This window comes from Salvelinus alpinus, chromosome 33 (assembly GCF_045679555.1).
Source record: "Salvelinus alpinus chromosome 33, SLU_Salpinus.1, whole genome shotgun sequence".
NCBI lineage: Eukaryota > Metazoa > Chordata > Actinopteri > Salmoniformes > Salmonidae > Salvelinus > Salvelinus alpinus.
Genome location: NC_092118.1, coordinates 25,617,998 through 25,636,103, shown reverse-complemented (window position 1 = coordinate 25,636,103; position 18,106 = coordinate 25,617,998). Strand labels below are relative to the sequence as shown.

Genomic DNA, 18,106 nt, shown 5'->3' with positions numbered 1-18,106 from the left:
AGTGGGAGACATGTTAGTGTCGAATCTTTGTAGCACTCTAGCGTTTGATAAGTGATACTTCGCCTATTCGGTTTAAAAAGACCACTAGAGGACGGATAACTCCACGGAATATACCTAAATACCTTTGTGTGACAATTTGATTCTTGGAGCAAAAAATATTTTCTACCGTTTCAGTGGGTTTGTTTATAAATACAAATAATCGATTCAAATCATGATGAAATTAGTTATTAGAAGCATAATGTATTGTTCTTCCACACTTGAATTTGTAACTAATGCCATGTTATCTACATAAAACATAATATTTGTGATGAAGTAATGCTGTTATAAAAATTGGTTAATATCTGAAGCTTTCACCTCTGCATTCACTTCGAATTCGAGGTTTTTGAGTGTGTCTGAACCGTGTGATCAACCGAAGGTTTGTAGTTTAGCTCACGCGCTCTGGTTTATATAGAGAAACGTCACATCCGTTGTATACAGACTTCATTCGATGTCAAGAGGGTGGATGCCTAGCTAACTGGTAAGTGATGCGCTTATCAACTGTACTTTGATTAAAAACGTTTTTATCTGAAAGCGCTTAACACATTTACTCTCGTCACAAATAACAGTTGTTGTAACAAGGGATAGTACCCTACTGTGCCAGTTGTATTAGATTTGTTTGTATTGTGTGCTAGCTTAAAAAAAACGTCGCAGAGTACTAGCTACAGTACCTAGACAGCTAACATTAGTTGTCGATAACTAGCTAGTTAGCTGTGGTCGTTCAGTAGCTACTAACCAGAAACCTACAATTTTAGCAACAGTTGCTAGAAATTCTAAGATATCCAAACTATGAATACTTGGTAGTGAACTGGCTTTTAGTATGTATTTTAAGATATCCCTGATATAATGTAGATGTGGACTAACTAACGTTAGCTAGTGTGATTTGTTTGGTTTCGGGACATTGTTTTTGCAAATATGTTGTCTCTTTGCCCTCCCTGCGAGGCAATTTCAAGGAGTGTCTTTCGAGTGTCAGGGAAGGTAGATAGCTAACTAATGCTAGGTAACTAAGCTATAATCGGTAGGGAACCCTAATAGTCTATGGTAATTCTGAAAATGTACAGCCAAAATTACTAGTTACCTGGCTGCTAACGTTAGATCTTTGGGTGTGTGAATTATGGGGACTAGTGGTTAGAGCGTTGGGACAGTAACCGAAAGGTTGCTGGATCGAATCCCCGAACTAACAAGCTAAATATGTCGTTCTGCCCCTGAACAAGGCAGATAACCCACTCTTCCCCGGTAGGCCGTCATTGTAAATAAGAATGTATTCATAACTGACTTGCCTAGTTAAGTAAAGGTTAAATAAATACAATAAAAAATGCTTTTCCAAACCGGGTAGCGTTTGTTACAGTGATAGTTTCTTATGTATTTTGTGTAACTATTATGTTGCCGAACTTTTTCTCCACTCGAGCCTGACAGAGGCGTTTTAGTTTAGGGCGTTAAAAGGCCATATTAATAGCTTGCAACATAGTGCCCCGTGTTGTCTGCATGAGTTTCGATGAAACCGGTGTACTGCGCTTGCGGAGATTTAATTGCACCTTCCTGCTAAATAGTGATCAGATTCATAAATACTAGCCTACGAGCTACGTCTATGCATTTTTCTATGCTTCAAAGCTGGTTATGTCGGCTCACTTGAACTGACCTCACAACCGGGTAGTACCAAGCTGGTCGGATTTGAAAGATTATCACCGATTTATAGTAGGTCAAATCTAATGTTGCTTTTTATAACAATTAGCGAGCTGGTTGGGAAATTTTGCGACCTCTTTACTTGAAAGAAAATCAACCACCCCACAACTGGTCTTCCGAGCTCATATCTGCTTATTGTAGTTAGCTAGATATCTACTGACTTTACACTCTATCGGTATTTAGCCGTGCTAGTATATCTAGGTTGCGTTATGTCTCGCTTTCACAAACATTTGCTTGTGTTATAGCAAGCTAACCAGTGAGTAACAGGTAAACAAGTTTGCTGCATCCTAAGAACGGGAGAAGCACTTGCTATCCGGTGCATTTGGTAGCTTGCTTGATAGATAATATCAATAATGCTGCACCGTTGTTTTCGATGTAATACATTGATCTGGGTATTGCATGGTTTGTTGACTGTTATAGTTTCTGCTTGGGCGGTAATGTTGGATTGAGAATTTGACACATTTTGCCAAGATATATGCCAGTAGTACAGTATCTTCCCACTCAAATCAAATTTTATTTGTCTTGATCCGAATACAACTGGTGTAGACGTTATCATGAAATGCTTGCTTATGAGTCCTTCCCAACGATGCAGTTTAATAATAAAATGGTAACGTGGAATAACATACACAAGAATGGAGCTACAGTATATACATGGAGTACCAGATCAATGTGCGGAGGTAAGAGGTATTTTTGGTAGATATGTACATGAAGGCAGGGTAAAGTGACTAGGCATCAGGATGGATAATAAGAGTAAAATAAAGAACAGACTAGAAGGAGTGTGTGTGGGAGGTTTTGTGGGATGTAGTTTGTGTATGTGTGCACATGCGCATAGGGTCAGTGCAAGGTAGTCAGGGCAGATAGTTCAGGTACCATTAGTTGGCTATGTAGCAGTCTTATGGTTTGGGGGTAGAAGCTGTCTCTGAACCTGTTGGTCCGAGAGCCGATACACTGGTACCATTTGCCCAACGGTAGCAGAGTGAACAGTCTATGGCTTGGGTTGCTGGAGTCTTAGGCAATCGGGCATTCCTCTGACACTGCCTGATATAGTGGTCCTGGATGGCAGGAAGCTCGGCCCCAGTGATGTATGGGCTGTCCGCACCACCCTCTGTAGCGCTGTGAGGTCAAGGGTGGTTCATTTGCCATACAGAGTGCTGATGCAGCCAGTCAAGATGCTCTCGCTGGTGCCGCTGTAGAAGCATCCGAGGGCCCATGCCAAAACTTTCCAGCCTGAAGGGGCGCTGGTTTGCCCTCTTCATGACTGTTTGTGTGGACCATCCTTAAGTCCTTAGTGATGTGGACGCCAAGGAACTTGAAGCTCTCGGCCCATTCTACAACAGCCCCGTTGATGTTGATGGGGGCATGCTCTCCCCTCTTTCTCCTATAGTGCACGATCATCGCTTTGGTCTTATTGAGGTTGTTGTTTTGGCACCACACTGCTAAGTCTCTGACCTCCTTCTTATAGGCTGACTCATCGCTGTCGGTGATCAGACCTACCACTGTGTTGTCGTCAAACTTGATGATGTTGGAGTCGTGCGTGGCCACGCAGTCTTCGTAAACAGGGAGACCACTAAGCACAAACCCCAGAGGGGCCCCCGTGTTGAGGGTCAACGTGGCAGAGGCGTTGTTGCTAGGGCTGTGATGATTATGGAATTTTGGGTAACGATTAATTGTTATGCAAATGTAACCTGTCATTATCATAATTCTCATTATTGTTAAATGTTTTGAGCTTTTAAATGCATCTTTGAAAATGATCTTCGACATATGTAATGAATAAGACACAGCTTTGGTGAAAACGCATCTCAAAACCGAATGGGTTTTGACCGCTAGGGACTTTTGGAAATGAAGCTTCTCCTCCCGACTGTGCCGCTCTGCTCGTGAAATGATTACCAATTTTACCCACTTCATGTAAAACTTAACTGCTATTGGGTAAACTTTATCTGTTTGAATATAAAGTTGAATTCCCCCTTCTCCTAAAAATGAATGTATTAAGAATATTATAATGAATTGCTTTTGTTCATGGTTATTGTTCATAATTGTCAGTTACACGATTATCTGATAATTGAGCATACCCTCACCACCTGAGGCTGGCAAGTCAGGAAGTCCAGGATCCAGTTGCAGAGGGGGTTCAATCCCAGGGTCCCTATCTTGGTGATGAATGCTGAGCTGTAGTCCATGAATAGCATTCTCACTTATTTCCCCACCTCCAGTGTGGCTGAATGTTACACACGTAAGACACATTTCAATCAGTACTGTCCAACTCAACTGACAACCTTATTAAAGGATTTGAATAATCCCCTCATGTGCTACTACAACCCAGAGGTCTTTGGTATTGTTGTTGAGCTAAAGGCAGCTTCTATTGCCATGTCTGCCTCCTTTGGTCTTGTGGAATGTATTTCCTGTTTGGGTTGCTGCAGTTTGGAGAGAGGGGGGAAAAAGTATGACCATCTGCCTAATATCTTGTTGCTCCACAAGTGATCTGAAGAATGGGCAAGTTTTTACCAATATAAACATCTCATTTTTGGGCCATTTTATCATTGTGGAATCAGGTTGTCAATGCTACTGTCTCTGGTTTTGAGATATTATATATATATATATAAAAATAGGCCAAATACTGTTAGTAGCCTAAATGTGTCACTGAGTTTTTGAGTATAGACCAGTTGTTGGTCATCTCATCTCTCCTCTGTAGTAAACCAACATTTCCAACACACAGATTTGTCACTGCCCCCTCTTTACCGTTGGGTTTCTGTTTGCTTTGAGCTTGTCACATTTTCAGACATTGCATTATTGCCTGTCATCCATAGCTTGAGGAGATATTGTACTTTACAGGAGTTTGTTTTACTACATGCAGATTGGAGAAATCATCCTCTATGGAGATTGACTTGACTTAAACCACGTTTCCATCCAGTTTTCATGCAAGTAAAGTCATACTGTATAATAAAAAATTAAATAAAAATTACAACCGCTGTGATGGAAAATTCTGTAAAATTGTTCGACATGGTGACATGCCGTAAGGTTGACACGCCTGTATTTGAAGAGTTTCTCTCATTCCTCTTTGCAGATCCTCTCAAGCTCTGCTAGGTTGGATGGGGAGTGTTGCTGCACAGCTATTTTCAGGTCTCTCCAGAGATGTTTGATCTAGAGGTCGACCGATTATGATTTTTCAATGCCGATACCGATTATTGGAGGACAAAAAAGCCAATACCGATTAATCGGCCGATATATATATAAAAAATATTTTTTATTTTTTATATATATATATATATATATATATATATATATATAATACACACACATTTTTGTAATAATGACAATTGCAACAATACTGAATGAACAATGAACACTTTTATTTTAACTTAATATAATACATAAATACACACACACACACACACACAGCTCTGAAGTGACAATGAGACTGAAGTGTCTGCTTAGGAGACAAATACTCTCAACTGTTTGAATAAAAATAGAGTTTAAGTTACCTGTGATGAATGTTGAAAACAAAAACTTTAAATTTCTATATGCTGGAAATCCTATTTTAATAATGGGCATGGTAAGAATTGACAACCAAAGTGCGAGTCATAATTCCCATGACACCTTCTAGCAAAATCTGAAAAGCGGTTCCTTCATTTATTCCATAGGATATTTTTTAGATTCACTTAAAATAAGGTCTGTTTCGTGTAGGCTTACATCACCGTGCCAATTTTATAACTGTGTAGATATAACTGTGTAGACAAGGTAACTCTGATCAATATTGGCTAAATATAAGTGAAGATCAGTTTTTTTTGTAGAGTGGATTTATGAAAATATGTTGACAAACGTTACCTTATCCTAGTGAGATTTACACGGGTATCAAAACGTCGAGGCGGTTTAAGCCTGCACGAAACACAGACCTTATTTGAAGTAGATCAAGACATTCTCTGTGGAAGACATGAACGGTAAAATAACGAAGGAACCCCTTTTGAAATTCAGCCGCAAGTTATTACAGGAATTATAACGCGTCGACTATTTCTCTCTAAACCATATACCTTTGACTAATCTGGAAACTATCACCTCGAAAACAAAACGTTTATTCTGTTCCGTATTTTATCTAACGGGTGGCATCCATGAGTCTAAATATTCCTGTTACATTGCACAACCTTCAATGTTGTCATAATTACGTAAAATTCTGGCAAATTATTTCGTAAAGAGCCAGGCGGCCCAAACTGTTGCATATACCCTGACTCTGCGTGCATTGAACGCAAGAGAAATGACGCAATTTCACCTGGTTAATATTGCCTGCTAACCTGGATTTCTTTTAGCTAGATATGCAGGTTTAAAAATATATACTTGTGTATTGATTTTAAGAAAGGCATTGATGTTTATGGTTAAGTACACATTGGAGCAATGACAGTCATTGATTGATTGTTTTTTACAAGATAAGTTTAATGCTAGCTAGCAACTTACCTTAGCTTACTGCATTCGCTAACAGGCAGGCTCCTCGTGGAGTGCAATGTAATCAGATGTTAGAGCATTGGACTAGTTAACTGTAAGGTTGCAAGATTGAATCCCCCGAGCTGACAAGGTTAAAACTCTGTCGTTCTGCCCCTGAAGGCAGAACGTTCCTAGGCCGTCATTGAAAATAAGAATGTGTTCTTAACTGACTTGCCTTGTTAAATAAAGATTAAATAAAGGTGTAAAAAAAAAAAAGGCAAATCGGCGCCCAAAAATACAGATTTCCGATTGTTATGAAAACTTGAAATCGGCCCCGATTAATCGGCCATTCCGATTAATCGGTCGACCTCTAGTTTGATCATGTCTGGGCTCTTCCTGGGCCACTCAAGGACATTCAGAGACTTGTGCAACCCCTGCATTGTCTTGGCTGTGTGCTTAGGGTTGTTGTCATGTTGGAAGGTGAACCTTTGCCCCAGTCTGAGATCCTGAGCGCTTTTCATCAAGGTTCTCTCTACTTTGCTCCGTTCATCTTTGCCTTGATCCTGATTAGTCTCCCAATCCTTGCCACTGAAAAACATCCCCACAGCATGATGCTGCCACTACCATGCTTCACCGTAGGGATGGTGCCAGGTTTCCTCCAGATGTGATGCTTGCATTCAGGCCAAAGAGTTCGATCTTGGTTTCATCAGACCAGATCATCTTGTTTCTCATGGTCTGAGTCCTTTAGGTGCCATTTGGCAAACTCCTAGCGGGCTGTCGTGCTTTTTTTCTGAGAAGTGGTTTCCGTCTGGCCACTCTACCATAAAGGCCTGATTGGTGGAGTGCTGCAGAGATGGTTGTCCTTCTAGAAGGTTCTCCCATCTCAACAGAGGAACTCTAGAGCTCTGTCAGAGTGACCATCGGGTTCTTGGTCACCTCCCTGACCAAGGCCCTTCTCCCCCGATTGCTCAGTTTGGCCGGGCGGCCAGCTCTAGGATGAGTCTTGGTGGTTCCAAACTTCTTCCATTTAAGAATGATGGAGGCCATGGTGTTCTTGGGGACCTTCAATGCTGCAGAAATGTTTTGGTACTCTTACCCAGATCTGTGCATCGACCTAATCCTGTCTTGGAGCTCTATGGACAATTCCTTGGACCTCGACTTGGTTTTTGCTCTGACATGCACTGTCAACTGTGGGACCTTTTTTATATAGACAGGTGTGTGTGCCTTTCCAAATAATGTCCAATCAATTGAATTTACCACAGGTGGACTCCAATCAAGTTGTAGAAACATCTCAAGGATGATCAATGGGAACAGGATGCACCGGAGCTTAATTTTGAGTCTCATAGGAAAGGGTCTGAGTACTTACGTAAATAAGGTTATTTTTTAATTTTTTAAAAACATTTATATACATTTGCAAACACATCAACCTGTTTTTGCTTTGTCATTATGGGGTATTGTGTGTAGACTGCTGAGGATTCTATTTAATCTATTTTAGAATAAGGCTGTAACATAACAAATGTGGAAAACGTCAAGGGGTCTGAATACTTTCCGAATGCACTGTCATCATGCACTGATTTTTATCTGCATCAAGTCAGTTTGGCGGAAACACTACTGGTAGGACAATTGGCCTAATATTCACCTGGATTTGTTTGCCTGTAGAGAGAGGACTTTGTCAGACTGCATCTTTCCAACAATACTGAGAAGCTCTTTGATTTGTTGCATCATGTTCCTCTTAGATAAACCCTCTTATCACAGATATCCCTGATGATTTATGTCACTGCTCTGTTGCTATGGAAATAAATGCATTGCTCTGCAGATTCCTGCCTCTGTGTTCACTCCTCCCTGACCTGATCCAATGCCCTGTCTCTGACCATGGACCAGTTGTTAGTTTTGGTTGTCAGTGTAACTAATGTATTGATCAGCAGATCATTTTTCATTTTGTGTCCTGTTACATTTACATTACATTTACATTACATTTAAGTCATTTAGCAGACGCTCTTATCCAGAGCGACTTACAAATTGGTGCATTCACCTTATGATATCCAGTGGAACAACCACTTTACAATAGTGCATCTAACTCTTTTAAGGGGGGGGGGTTAGAAGGATTACTTTATCCTATCCTAGGTATTCCTTAAAGAGGTGGGGTTTCAGGTGTCTCCGGAAGGTGGTGATTGACTCCGCTGACCTGGCGTTGTGAGGGAGTTACGTAATTTACGTAAGTTACGTGTGTGAGTCAGCCCATGAGCCCAATAGTTACAAGATATCTATTTTTGTCTCATGGCTTTGTCTATTCTTTCAACTAACTAGAGTGATATTTCCATTAACCTCTCTAGGGTAGGTGAGACGGTAGCGTCCCACCTCTTCAACAGCCAGTGAAAGTGCAGGGCGCCAAATTCAAAACAACAGAAATCCCATAATTAAAATTCCTCAAACATACATGTATTTTACACCATTTTAAAGATACACTTGTTGTAAATCCAGCCACAGTGTCCGATTTCAAAAAGGCTTTACGACGAAAGCAAACCAAACGATTATGTTAGGTGAGTGCCTATTCACAGAATAACACAGCCATTTTTCCACCCAAGAGAGGATTCACAAAAAGCAGAAATATAGATCAAATCAATCACTAACCTTTGATCTTCATCAGATGACACTCATAGGACTTCATGTCACACAATACATGTATGTTTTGTTCGGTAAAGTTCATATTTATATCCACAATTCTGAGTTTACATTGGCGCCTTACGTTCAGAAGTTCCAAAACATCCTTTGATTTTGCAGAGCGCCACATCAATTTACAGGGATAGTCATAATAAACATTGCTAAAAGATACAACTGTAATGCATGGAATTTTAGATGCACTTCTCCTTAATGCAACCGCTGTATCAGATTTCAAAAAAGCTTTACGGAAAAAGCAAACCATGCAATAATCTGAGTCGGCGCTCAGAGCCCAACAAAGACACAAATATATATCCGCTATATTATGCAGTCAACAGAAGTCAGAAGTAACATTATAAATCTTCACTTACCTTTGCTGATCTTCGTCGGAATGCACTCCCAGGACTCCCACTTCCACAAGAAATGTTAGTTTTGTTCGGTAATGTCCATTTTTGTTCAAATAGTTACTTTTGTTTGCACGTTTGGTAAACAAATCCAAAGTCACGAAGTGCGTTCACTAAAAGCAGACAATGTAAAAAAGTTCCGTAACAGTCAGTAGAAACATGTCAAACGATGTATTGAATTAATCTTTAGGATGTTTTTAACATAATTCTTCAATAATGTTCCAACCGGAGAATTCCTTTGTCTTCAGAAAAGCAAATGGAACGGGAGCTAACTCTCATGTGAACGCGCATGGTCAGCTCGTGGCTGCTGACTCATTCCCGTCTCATTCGCTCCCACTTCACAGTAGAGGCATCAGACAACGTTCTAAAGACTGTTGACATCTAGTGGAAGCCTTAGGAAGTGCAACATTACCAATATCCCACTATCTTCAATAGGAGCTGAGTTGAAAACCCACCAACCTTAGTTTCCCACTTCCTGGTTGGATTTTTTCTCAGGTTTTTGCCTGCCATAGAAGTTATTTTATACTCACAGACATCATTCAAACAGTTTTAGAAACTTCAGAGTGTTTTCTATCCAAATCTACTAATAATATGCATATTCTAGCTTTTATGGCTTTGAAGCAGGCCGTTTACTCTGGGCATGCTTTTCATCCGGACGTGAAAATACTGCCCCCTACCCCAAAAGTTAACAAAGCATTCTAGTGTTGCTCATGCTGCAATGCTTAGAATATGCTGTTCTCTCAGACTCTCATCAGGGTTTACAATGTCACAATGGAATCTTTGATGGGGGAGGGGGTGTAACAAATCCCAGATGAACAGGATTGATTCTATTGTTGCATGGTTTTGTTTTCACCTAATTCTGGCTATGAAATATAGGACTACGAGGGTTTTGTAGTTTGATGGCAGCTTTTAGCAAAAATGGCAGGACTTTTTTGTTTTGCAATTTTCACTGGAGTTTCTGACTGGTGGCCCCCGAGGGCTAGTCTCAGATGAATTCCTAGATCCTGAGGGAAGCAGCACTCTCAAGAATGTCATAGAAAAAACAGGTGTAGCAGGAAGGCAATGTTAGCCAGGTTTGAACCTCTTCAAAACTACGCCTGGAAAGACGATAACCAGGTCCCATTTCAAACCTTATTCCCTTCCCCTTGGGTGTTCACAGATCTGAAATAGCTTGATAGATGATTCGTTCCATCCAGTCCCTCCAATCAGCTAGGTTGAGGGTCTGACATAATCCTTCAACTATCAATGTCTTTCAGACATGTGAAGGCCATGGCTACTGGGTCAGAAATGAAGCCATACAAGTGGAGGTTGCCTCATCCTGTATTTCTCAATAACATATATTTAAATCTCTGTGCCCTTTAATCAGTGCTAACCCTGAATGAGATTTCTCTCTTGAGACCAAACAATTAATTATTGCTCTATTCCCATACAGTAGGCTAAGTAGACTACATCAAATTAAACAGCAATAGTATTTTTGTGTGTCAGGAAAATGATTTCCATACATAATCTGTGCGTCATATTTGTAGAGTAAATGTTAGGCATGGCATAAACATGGTACATGGTAAACATGGCTTTTCTGTTTGTTATTGGCAGAAAAATCACATTGATGAATAGGCCTTATGCATGCCACAGCCACATTGCCTAGGCTCTGACAGTGGTAGTGCCAATAACAACTTAAAAAATGTCTCAAAGAGAAGCCCTGGGACTCCTTGTCTTTTTGTGGAGGTTATACGTAGGCAAAGTAAGTGTCAACAACACCCCTTCCTAGGATATTAACCGTTTCCTGACACCAATACAGATGAATTAGGCCTATTCCAAAACAGCTTATACTTCTATCTTTGAACCATAAATCCTACTTCATGTGTGTCTGGGCATCATTCCAGCTATTGAAAATCAAAGGCTAGAGCTGTCATTCACTTTCAGGTCAGGCTTAGTACAAGATGCTACAAGGTTATTTTCCCCTTTGACTTACCCATGGACTGCTCAAGTCTAGGCCAAATAGAAGTTACAGCATTTGCGTCTCAGGAGGCATTTCCATTTTTAAGACACACAGCTAGTCTTGACCTGATAGGTTTCTTGGTCTTAAAAATATAGTATTCTTGGGGGAATTGATCATTCATTGACGATGTTTTGATAAGTTAGCCTAGTTAGCAGCAGGGACTCTTTCAGAATGCACAAGCAGTTTCCTGTAGGTTCATATCAAGCAAAATTCATGATTCCCCAATGACCTTTTTTGTAGTTACACATACTTAAGATGGTTACATAAATATAGCATTGTAATACGTCAAAGCTGAAGGACACCCCATAAATCCAGACTCTTCCGCAGTCAGTCTCTAGTATGGGGGATGGTGAACTGAGGGGCTTCCAGAGGGGAAATCTCAGCCTGCCGTATCCTGGGAAACCAGTGCAAGCCTGCTCTCAGTTATTTTCCTCCCTGTGAGTCTGTCAGAGGGGCTAAAGTTCTTTGTCACTCTGACTGATTTCCATCATATGGATTCTGGAGAGGTCAATTTTTTTGTAGATGACAGCCTAATACATACTGAAGCATTGTTGTTCTATGAAATAAATTCCTAAATAAGTGTATTCTGATTTTAAAAAATAAATAATTGTTACGCTGTGTGCACTGAACTGACATGTATGATTGTTGCTGACACTCCCGATTTCAGATGAATGGTTATTAAATAGTCAAATGCTCAGCACCTCGGCGCTCAACTCAAACAGCGCTGTGTAGCCTACTGTAGCTGCTGGCGAAGTAATTCAAAGCCTATACTTTATCACTCAGGATGTAACTTTCCATTGCTACTGTTTTTACCGTGTAATGTTATTAAATCAAAAACAGCCCCATAGTAGAACAGTTGACTTATTTTATTTTTTTCATTATTATATATTTTTTTTACCTAGTCTGCTTGTTGTGTGTTCTAGAAATAGTCTTCTCGAGGTGCATTTAAGTTGTGAGAGCCATAGGGAGGGAAACATGTATTCTGACAAGCAGTCATTGCACAACAGTTCTTAATGCAATTGCGGGAAAACTCTTTTGAAAGCAGTTTTGGCCTTTTGTTTTTTTTAAAGAGGGGGATCCCATTTGCTATTATTAATTTAAATTGCAGTGCAGTTATCAAAAACCATATTATTGTCCGTGTTATAGACTAACTATAAAGGCATGGGGAAATTTGAGGACCAGAGGAAGAGGCAAACTTTAGTGAATTTGTGAAAAGTATGTGGACACCCCTTCAAAATAGTGGATTCGGCTATTTCAGCCACATAAAATTGAGCACATAGCCATGCAATCTCCATAAACAAACACTGTCAGTAGACTGGCCTTACCGAAGAGCTCAGTGACTTTCAACTTGGTCCTGTCATAGGATGCCACCTTTCTAACAAGTCAGTTTAGCAAATTTCTGCCCTGCTTAAGCTGCCCCGGTCAACTGTGAGTGTGGTTATTGTGAAGTGGAAATGTCTAGGAGCAACAGCAGCTCAGCTGCGAAGTGTTAGGTCACACAAGCTCACAGAACGGGACCACTGAGTTCTGAAGAGCGTAAACCTCGCCTGTCCTCGGTTGCAATGCTAACTTAACACGTTCCAAACTGCCTCTGGAAGCAACTTCGACACAATAAGAGTTCGTCAGGAGCTTCATGAAATGGGTTTCCATGGCCGAGCAGCTGCACACAAGCCTAAGATCAACATGGGAATGCAAAGTGTCGGCAGGAGTGGTGTAAAACTCACTGCCATGGATTCTGGAGCAGTGGAAACGCGTTCTTTGGAGTGATGGATCACGCTTCACCATCTGGCAGTTTTGGCGGATGCCAGGAGAACGGTACCTGCCTGAATGCATAGAGCCAACTAAGGTTTGGAGGATAAATAATAGTTCCAGTGAAGGGAAATCTTAACGCTACAGCATACAATGACATTCTAGACGATTCTGCGCTTCCAACTTTGTGGCAACAGTTTGGGGAAGGCCCTTTTCCTGTATCATGACAATGCACAAAGCGAGGTCCATACAGAAATGGTTTGTTGATCGGTGTGGATGAACTTGACTGGCCTGCACAAAGCCCTGACCTCAACCCCCATCGAACACATTTGGGGTGAATTGGAACGCCCACTGCGAGCCAAGCCTAATCGCCCAACATCAGTGCCCGACCTCACTAATGCTTTTGTGGCTGAATGGAATCAAGTCCCCGCGGAAATGTTACGTGTAGTGGAAAACCTTCCCAGGAGAGTAGAGACTGTTATAGCAGCAAAGGGGGGAACAACTCCATATTAATGCCCATGATTTTGGAATGATATGTTTGACGAGAGAAGGTATCTATCTACATTATGTACATCACAAAGTATGTGTACCACTTTTCTGCCTGCCTGCCCGCCCCCTCTCTCTCCCTCGCGCTGGCTCGCCTGGGACGTATTCATTATGTTTCTTATATGGAAGCAAACGGAACGAAATGGGAAGGGACTTGCCTGGACTTGTCCAATAGAAACTTGTTTTAGTTGCAAAATGTTGCAACTGTTTGGACTAATGATTACACCCCATCTCTTTGCTGATGATGCAAGTGTGTGTTCAGTCTTTGGTCTGTTTGTAGAATATTCTAGCCTATTCATTGATTAGGCCCTGCTTTACTGAAGTTGCAAGACCTTGCAACCAAGAAATTGCGAGATGCAGCATTCCGTTGCGAGATACAGCTTTTGACTGCCTATAGATGGGCCTAGTGCACGGTTCTGAATGTCTGCCTGTTGGCTGACTTGCCTATACTGTGCCCCTCTCCGTCCCTCGCAAGCTCACTATGACAGATGGGAGTGTTTGTTCTCGAAGGTACGGTAACTAATCAGTCTCCTATGTTCCAAAAATAGTGTCTTAGGAGTCAATTCCTAGTGGAAGTGACTCTTGATACTTAGAAATGGGAGTCGAGAACGGGAGTCCGAAGTACAAGGAGTGAAGTAATCTTTATTTTAATTTTTTGTGGTCGTTACCAGTTGGAAAAAATAGCAGAGAAAGGCAAGCAACAGCAGCGAAGTCCTGTATGGCTATACTTTGAGAAGGAAATGTAATCTTTGCGGAGGTGGAATTGAGCTACAGTAATGGTAGTACAGGTGCAACACTAAACCATCTGAAAGGGAACCACTGTTAGACCCAAACCGTTGGCAGCAGCGCAGCTGTCTTGTGAATTCACATGGATATACAGTGCTTTCCGAAAGTATTCAGACCCCTTCACTGTTTCCACATTTTGTTACGTTACAACCTTATTCGAAAATGGGTTAAATAAAACTATTTGCTCAGCAATCTACACACAATACCCCATAATGACAGTGAAAACAGGTTTTTAAAAATGTTTTGCGAATTTATTAAAAACAAAGTACAGATACATTATTTACATACCAGTCAAAAGTTTGTACACCTACTCATTCCAGGGTTTTACTTTATTTTTAATATTTTCTACGTTGTAGAATAATAGTGAAGACATCAAAACTATGAAATAACACATGGAATCATGTAACCAAAAAAGTGTTAAACAAATCAAAATATATTTGAGATTCTTCAAAGTAGCCACCCTTTGCCTTGACAGCTTTGCACACTCTTGGTATTCTCTCAACCAGCTTCACCTGGAATGCTTTTCCAACAGTCTTGAAGGAGTTCCCACATATGTTGAGCACTTGTTGGCTGCTTTTCCTTCACTCTGCGGTCCAACTCATCCCAAACCATCTCAATTGGCCAGGTCATCTATTGCAGCACTACATCACTCTCCTTCTTGGTCAAATAGCTCTTACACAGCCTGGAGGTGTGTTGGGTCATTGTCCTGTTGAGAACAAATGATAGTCCCAGTAAGTGCAAACCAGATGGGATGGCGTTTCGCTGCAGAATGCTGTGGTAGCCATACTGGTTAAGTGTGTCTTGAATTTGAAATAAATCAGACGGTGTCACCAGCAAGGCACCATCACACCACCATCATGTTTCACGGTGGGAATCACACATGCAGAGAGAAACCGTTCACCTACTCTGCGTCTCACAAAGTCACGGCGGTTAGAACCAAAAATCTAAAATTTGGACTCATCAGACCAAGGGACAGATTACCACCAGTCTGATGTCCATTGCTCTTTTTTTTGGCCCAAGCAAGTCTCTTATTGGTGTCCTTTAGTAGTGGTTTCTTTGCAGCAATTCAACCACGATCGCCTGATTCACGCAGTCTCCTCTGAACAGTTGAAGTTGAGATGTGTCTGTTACTTGAACTCTGAAGCATTTATTTGGGCTGCAATTTCTGAGGCTGGTAACTCGAATGAATTTATCCTCTGCAGCAGAGGAAACTCTGGGTTTTCCTTTCCTGTGGCGGTCCTCATGAGATGCAGTTTCATCATAGCTCTTGATGGTTTTTGCGAGTGCACTTGAAGAAACATTCAACGTTCTTGGAATTTTCAGAATTGACTGACCTTCATGTCTTAAAGTAACGATGGACTGTCGTTTCTCTTTACTTATTTGAGCTGTTCTTGCCATAATATGGACTTGGTCTTCTACCAAATAGGGCTGTCTTCTGTATACCACTCCTACCTTGTTACAACATAACTGATTGGCTCAAACACATTATGAAGGAAAGAAATTCCACAAATGAACTTTTAACAAGGCACATGTGTTAATGTAAATGCATTCCAGGTGACTACCTCAATAAGCTGGTTGAGAGAATGCCAAGAGTGTGCAAAGGTGTCATCAAGGCAAAGGGTGGCTACTTAGAATCTCAAATATAAAATATATTTTTATTTGTTTAACACTTTTTTTTGTTGGTCACTACATGATTCCATATGTGTTATTACATAGTTGTAATGTCTAGACTATTCTACAATAAAGAAACCCTTGAATGAGTAGGTGTGTCAACTTTTGACTCGTACTGTGAGTATTCAGACCCTTTCCTATGAGACTAGAAATTGAGCTCAGGTGTATCCTGTTTCCATTGATCGTCCTTGATGTTTCTGCAACTTTGAGTCCACCTGTGGTAAATTCAATTGATCGGACATGATTTGGAAAGGCACACATACCTGTGTATATAAGGTCCCACAGTTGACAGTGCATGTCGGAGCAAAAACCAAGCCATGAGGTTGAAGGAATTGTCCGTAGAGCTCCGAGACAGGATTGTGTCGAGGCACAGATCTGGGGAAGGGTACCAAAACCCTTCCAGAAGGACAACCATGTCTGCAGCACTCCACCAATCAGGCCTTTACAGTAGAGTGGTCAGATGGAAGCCACTCCTCAGTAAAAAGCACATGACAGCCCGCTTGGAGTTTGCCTAGAGGCACCTAAAGGACTGTCAGACCAAGAGAAACAAGATTCTCTGGTGAAGCATGGTGGTGGCAGCATCATGTTGTGGGGATGTTTTTCAGTGGCAGTGGCTGGGAGTCTGGTCAGGATCAAGGCAAAGATGAAATGAGCAAAGTGCAGAGATCCTTGATTAATACGTGAACCAGAGCTCTCAGGACCTCCAACTGGGGTGTAGGTTCACCTTCCAACAGGACAACGACCCTAAGCACACGGCCAAGACAACACGGGAGTGGCTTCAGGACAAGTCTCTGAATGTCCTTGAGTGGCCTAGCCAGAGCCTGGACTTGAACCCGATCGAACATCCAACCTAATAGAGCTTGAGAGGATCTGCGGCGGAAAATGGGAGAAACTCCACAAATACAGGTGTGCAAAGCTTGTTGCGTCATAGCCATGAAGACTCAAGGCTGTAATTGCTGCCAAAGGTGTTTTAACATAGTACTGCGTAAATGGTCTTAATACTTGTGTAAATGTCACGTTTCAGTTTAAATTGGCAAATATAAAAAAAATGTAGTTTTTGCTTTGTCATTATGGGGTATTGTGTGTAGATTGATGGGGGGGGGGGGATTTTAATCAATTTTAGAATGAGGCTGTAACTTAAAGTGGAAAAAGTCAAGGGGTCTTAATCCGAAGGCAGTGTATGTTTTTAAACGGTGAACTTATTAAATATATTTTTGGGCACATCCCTAACTGTTACTGCGTTTTATTTCTTTACTCTTAAAAATTGCTTGCAGCATCAATTTAGAAATTCTGTTACAACCGGAGTTTTAAGCATGGTTTACACCTTAATCACACCGATTAGCGTCACTGCGCAAAATAGTACACAGCAGCATCTGGATATGTGTGGAACAAATGTTCAACATTTACCTTCTGCTACCATTTCTGTCAAGCAGTCTATGCATACAGTTTGACGCATATGTTTTGATAAATCCATCGTATGCACCACACAGAACGCACTGCCTCTGCAAGACAAACGCAACGTTGCATTGGAAATTAATGCATTTCTGGTGTACCAAAATGCATTGACGCTGTCGGTGTGATCGAGGTCATTAGGCATAGCGCTCTTAAATTACATACTTTGTAATAGTAACCAAAAAAATCTATTGGAGGGAATAGTAATTAATCATCATTTAATAATTATGAATAATAAGTGTGCATTGGGGTAAATGGGCTGAAGCATGGGGCTTATCCATCTCTATGTATTTATAGGCACTATGCTGCATCAGTTGGGCTACAGGTGATACTGTTTATTGCTAATAGCATGCATAGGCTATATGCACGGTCCAATATGTTAATGTATTTACTTTTTAACCAATATATTATTGGGCTCATTTCTGAGGTGGAAATTTCAATTTGATTGTGTAGGCATAATTTTATTTTCATTCACTTTGGAATATATCCTTTTTAAAAGTCTCCAGAACTGAGATTATCAGTCCTCCTACATACAAATGATCCCGGGAAGGACCCCGGACACCCTAAGCAATTAGACTAGAGTTAGTCAAACTCGCAGTTTCATACATGTACAAAATTACACTCTTTCCCTAGGATGGTCATTACGGGAGGTTAATTTTTTTTTTGCTTCATCACCAGTGTGATGCATGGAAGTGTTGTCAATGAAGTTACTCAC

At 41.0% G+C, this 18,106-nt stretch overlaps 1 protein-coding gene across 2 annotated transcripts in view; it reads left to right on the top strand.

The window, feature by feature from the left end:
- The first annotated feature begins 364 nt into the window (after positions 1 to 364).
- The window catches only part of LOC139563191 (granule associated Rac and RHOG effector protein 1-like), a 40,801-nt gene continuing 23,059 nt past the window's right edge, over positions 365 to 18,106 (top strand). The window contains exon 1 of one of the 2 annotated variants that reach the window (XM_071381534.1): positions 365 to 517. The gene's annotated coding sequence lies outside the window, so the exon portion shown is untranslated. Of the gene's footprint in view, positions 518 to 1,608; positions 1,732 to 18,106 lie in introns of those variants that run through there. The other variant, XM_071381535.1, reaches the window with a different exon arrangement.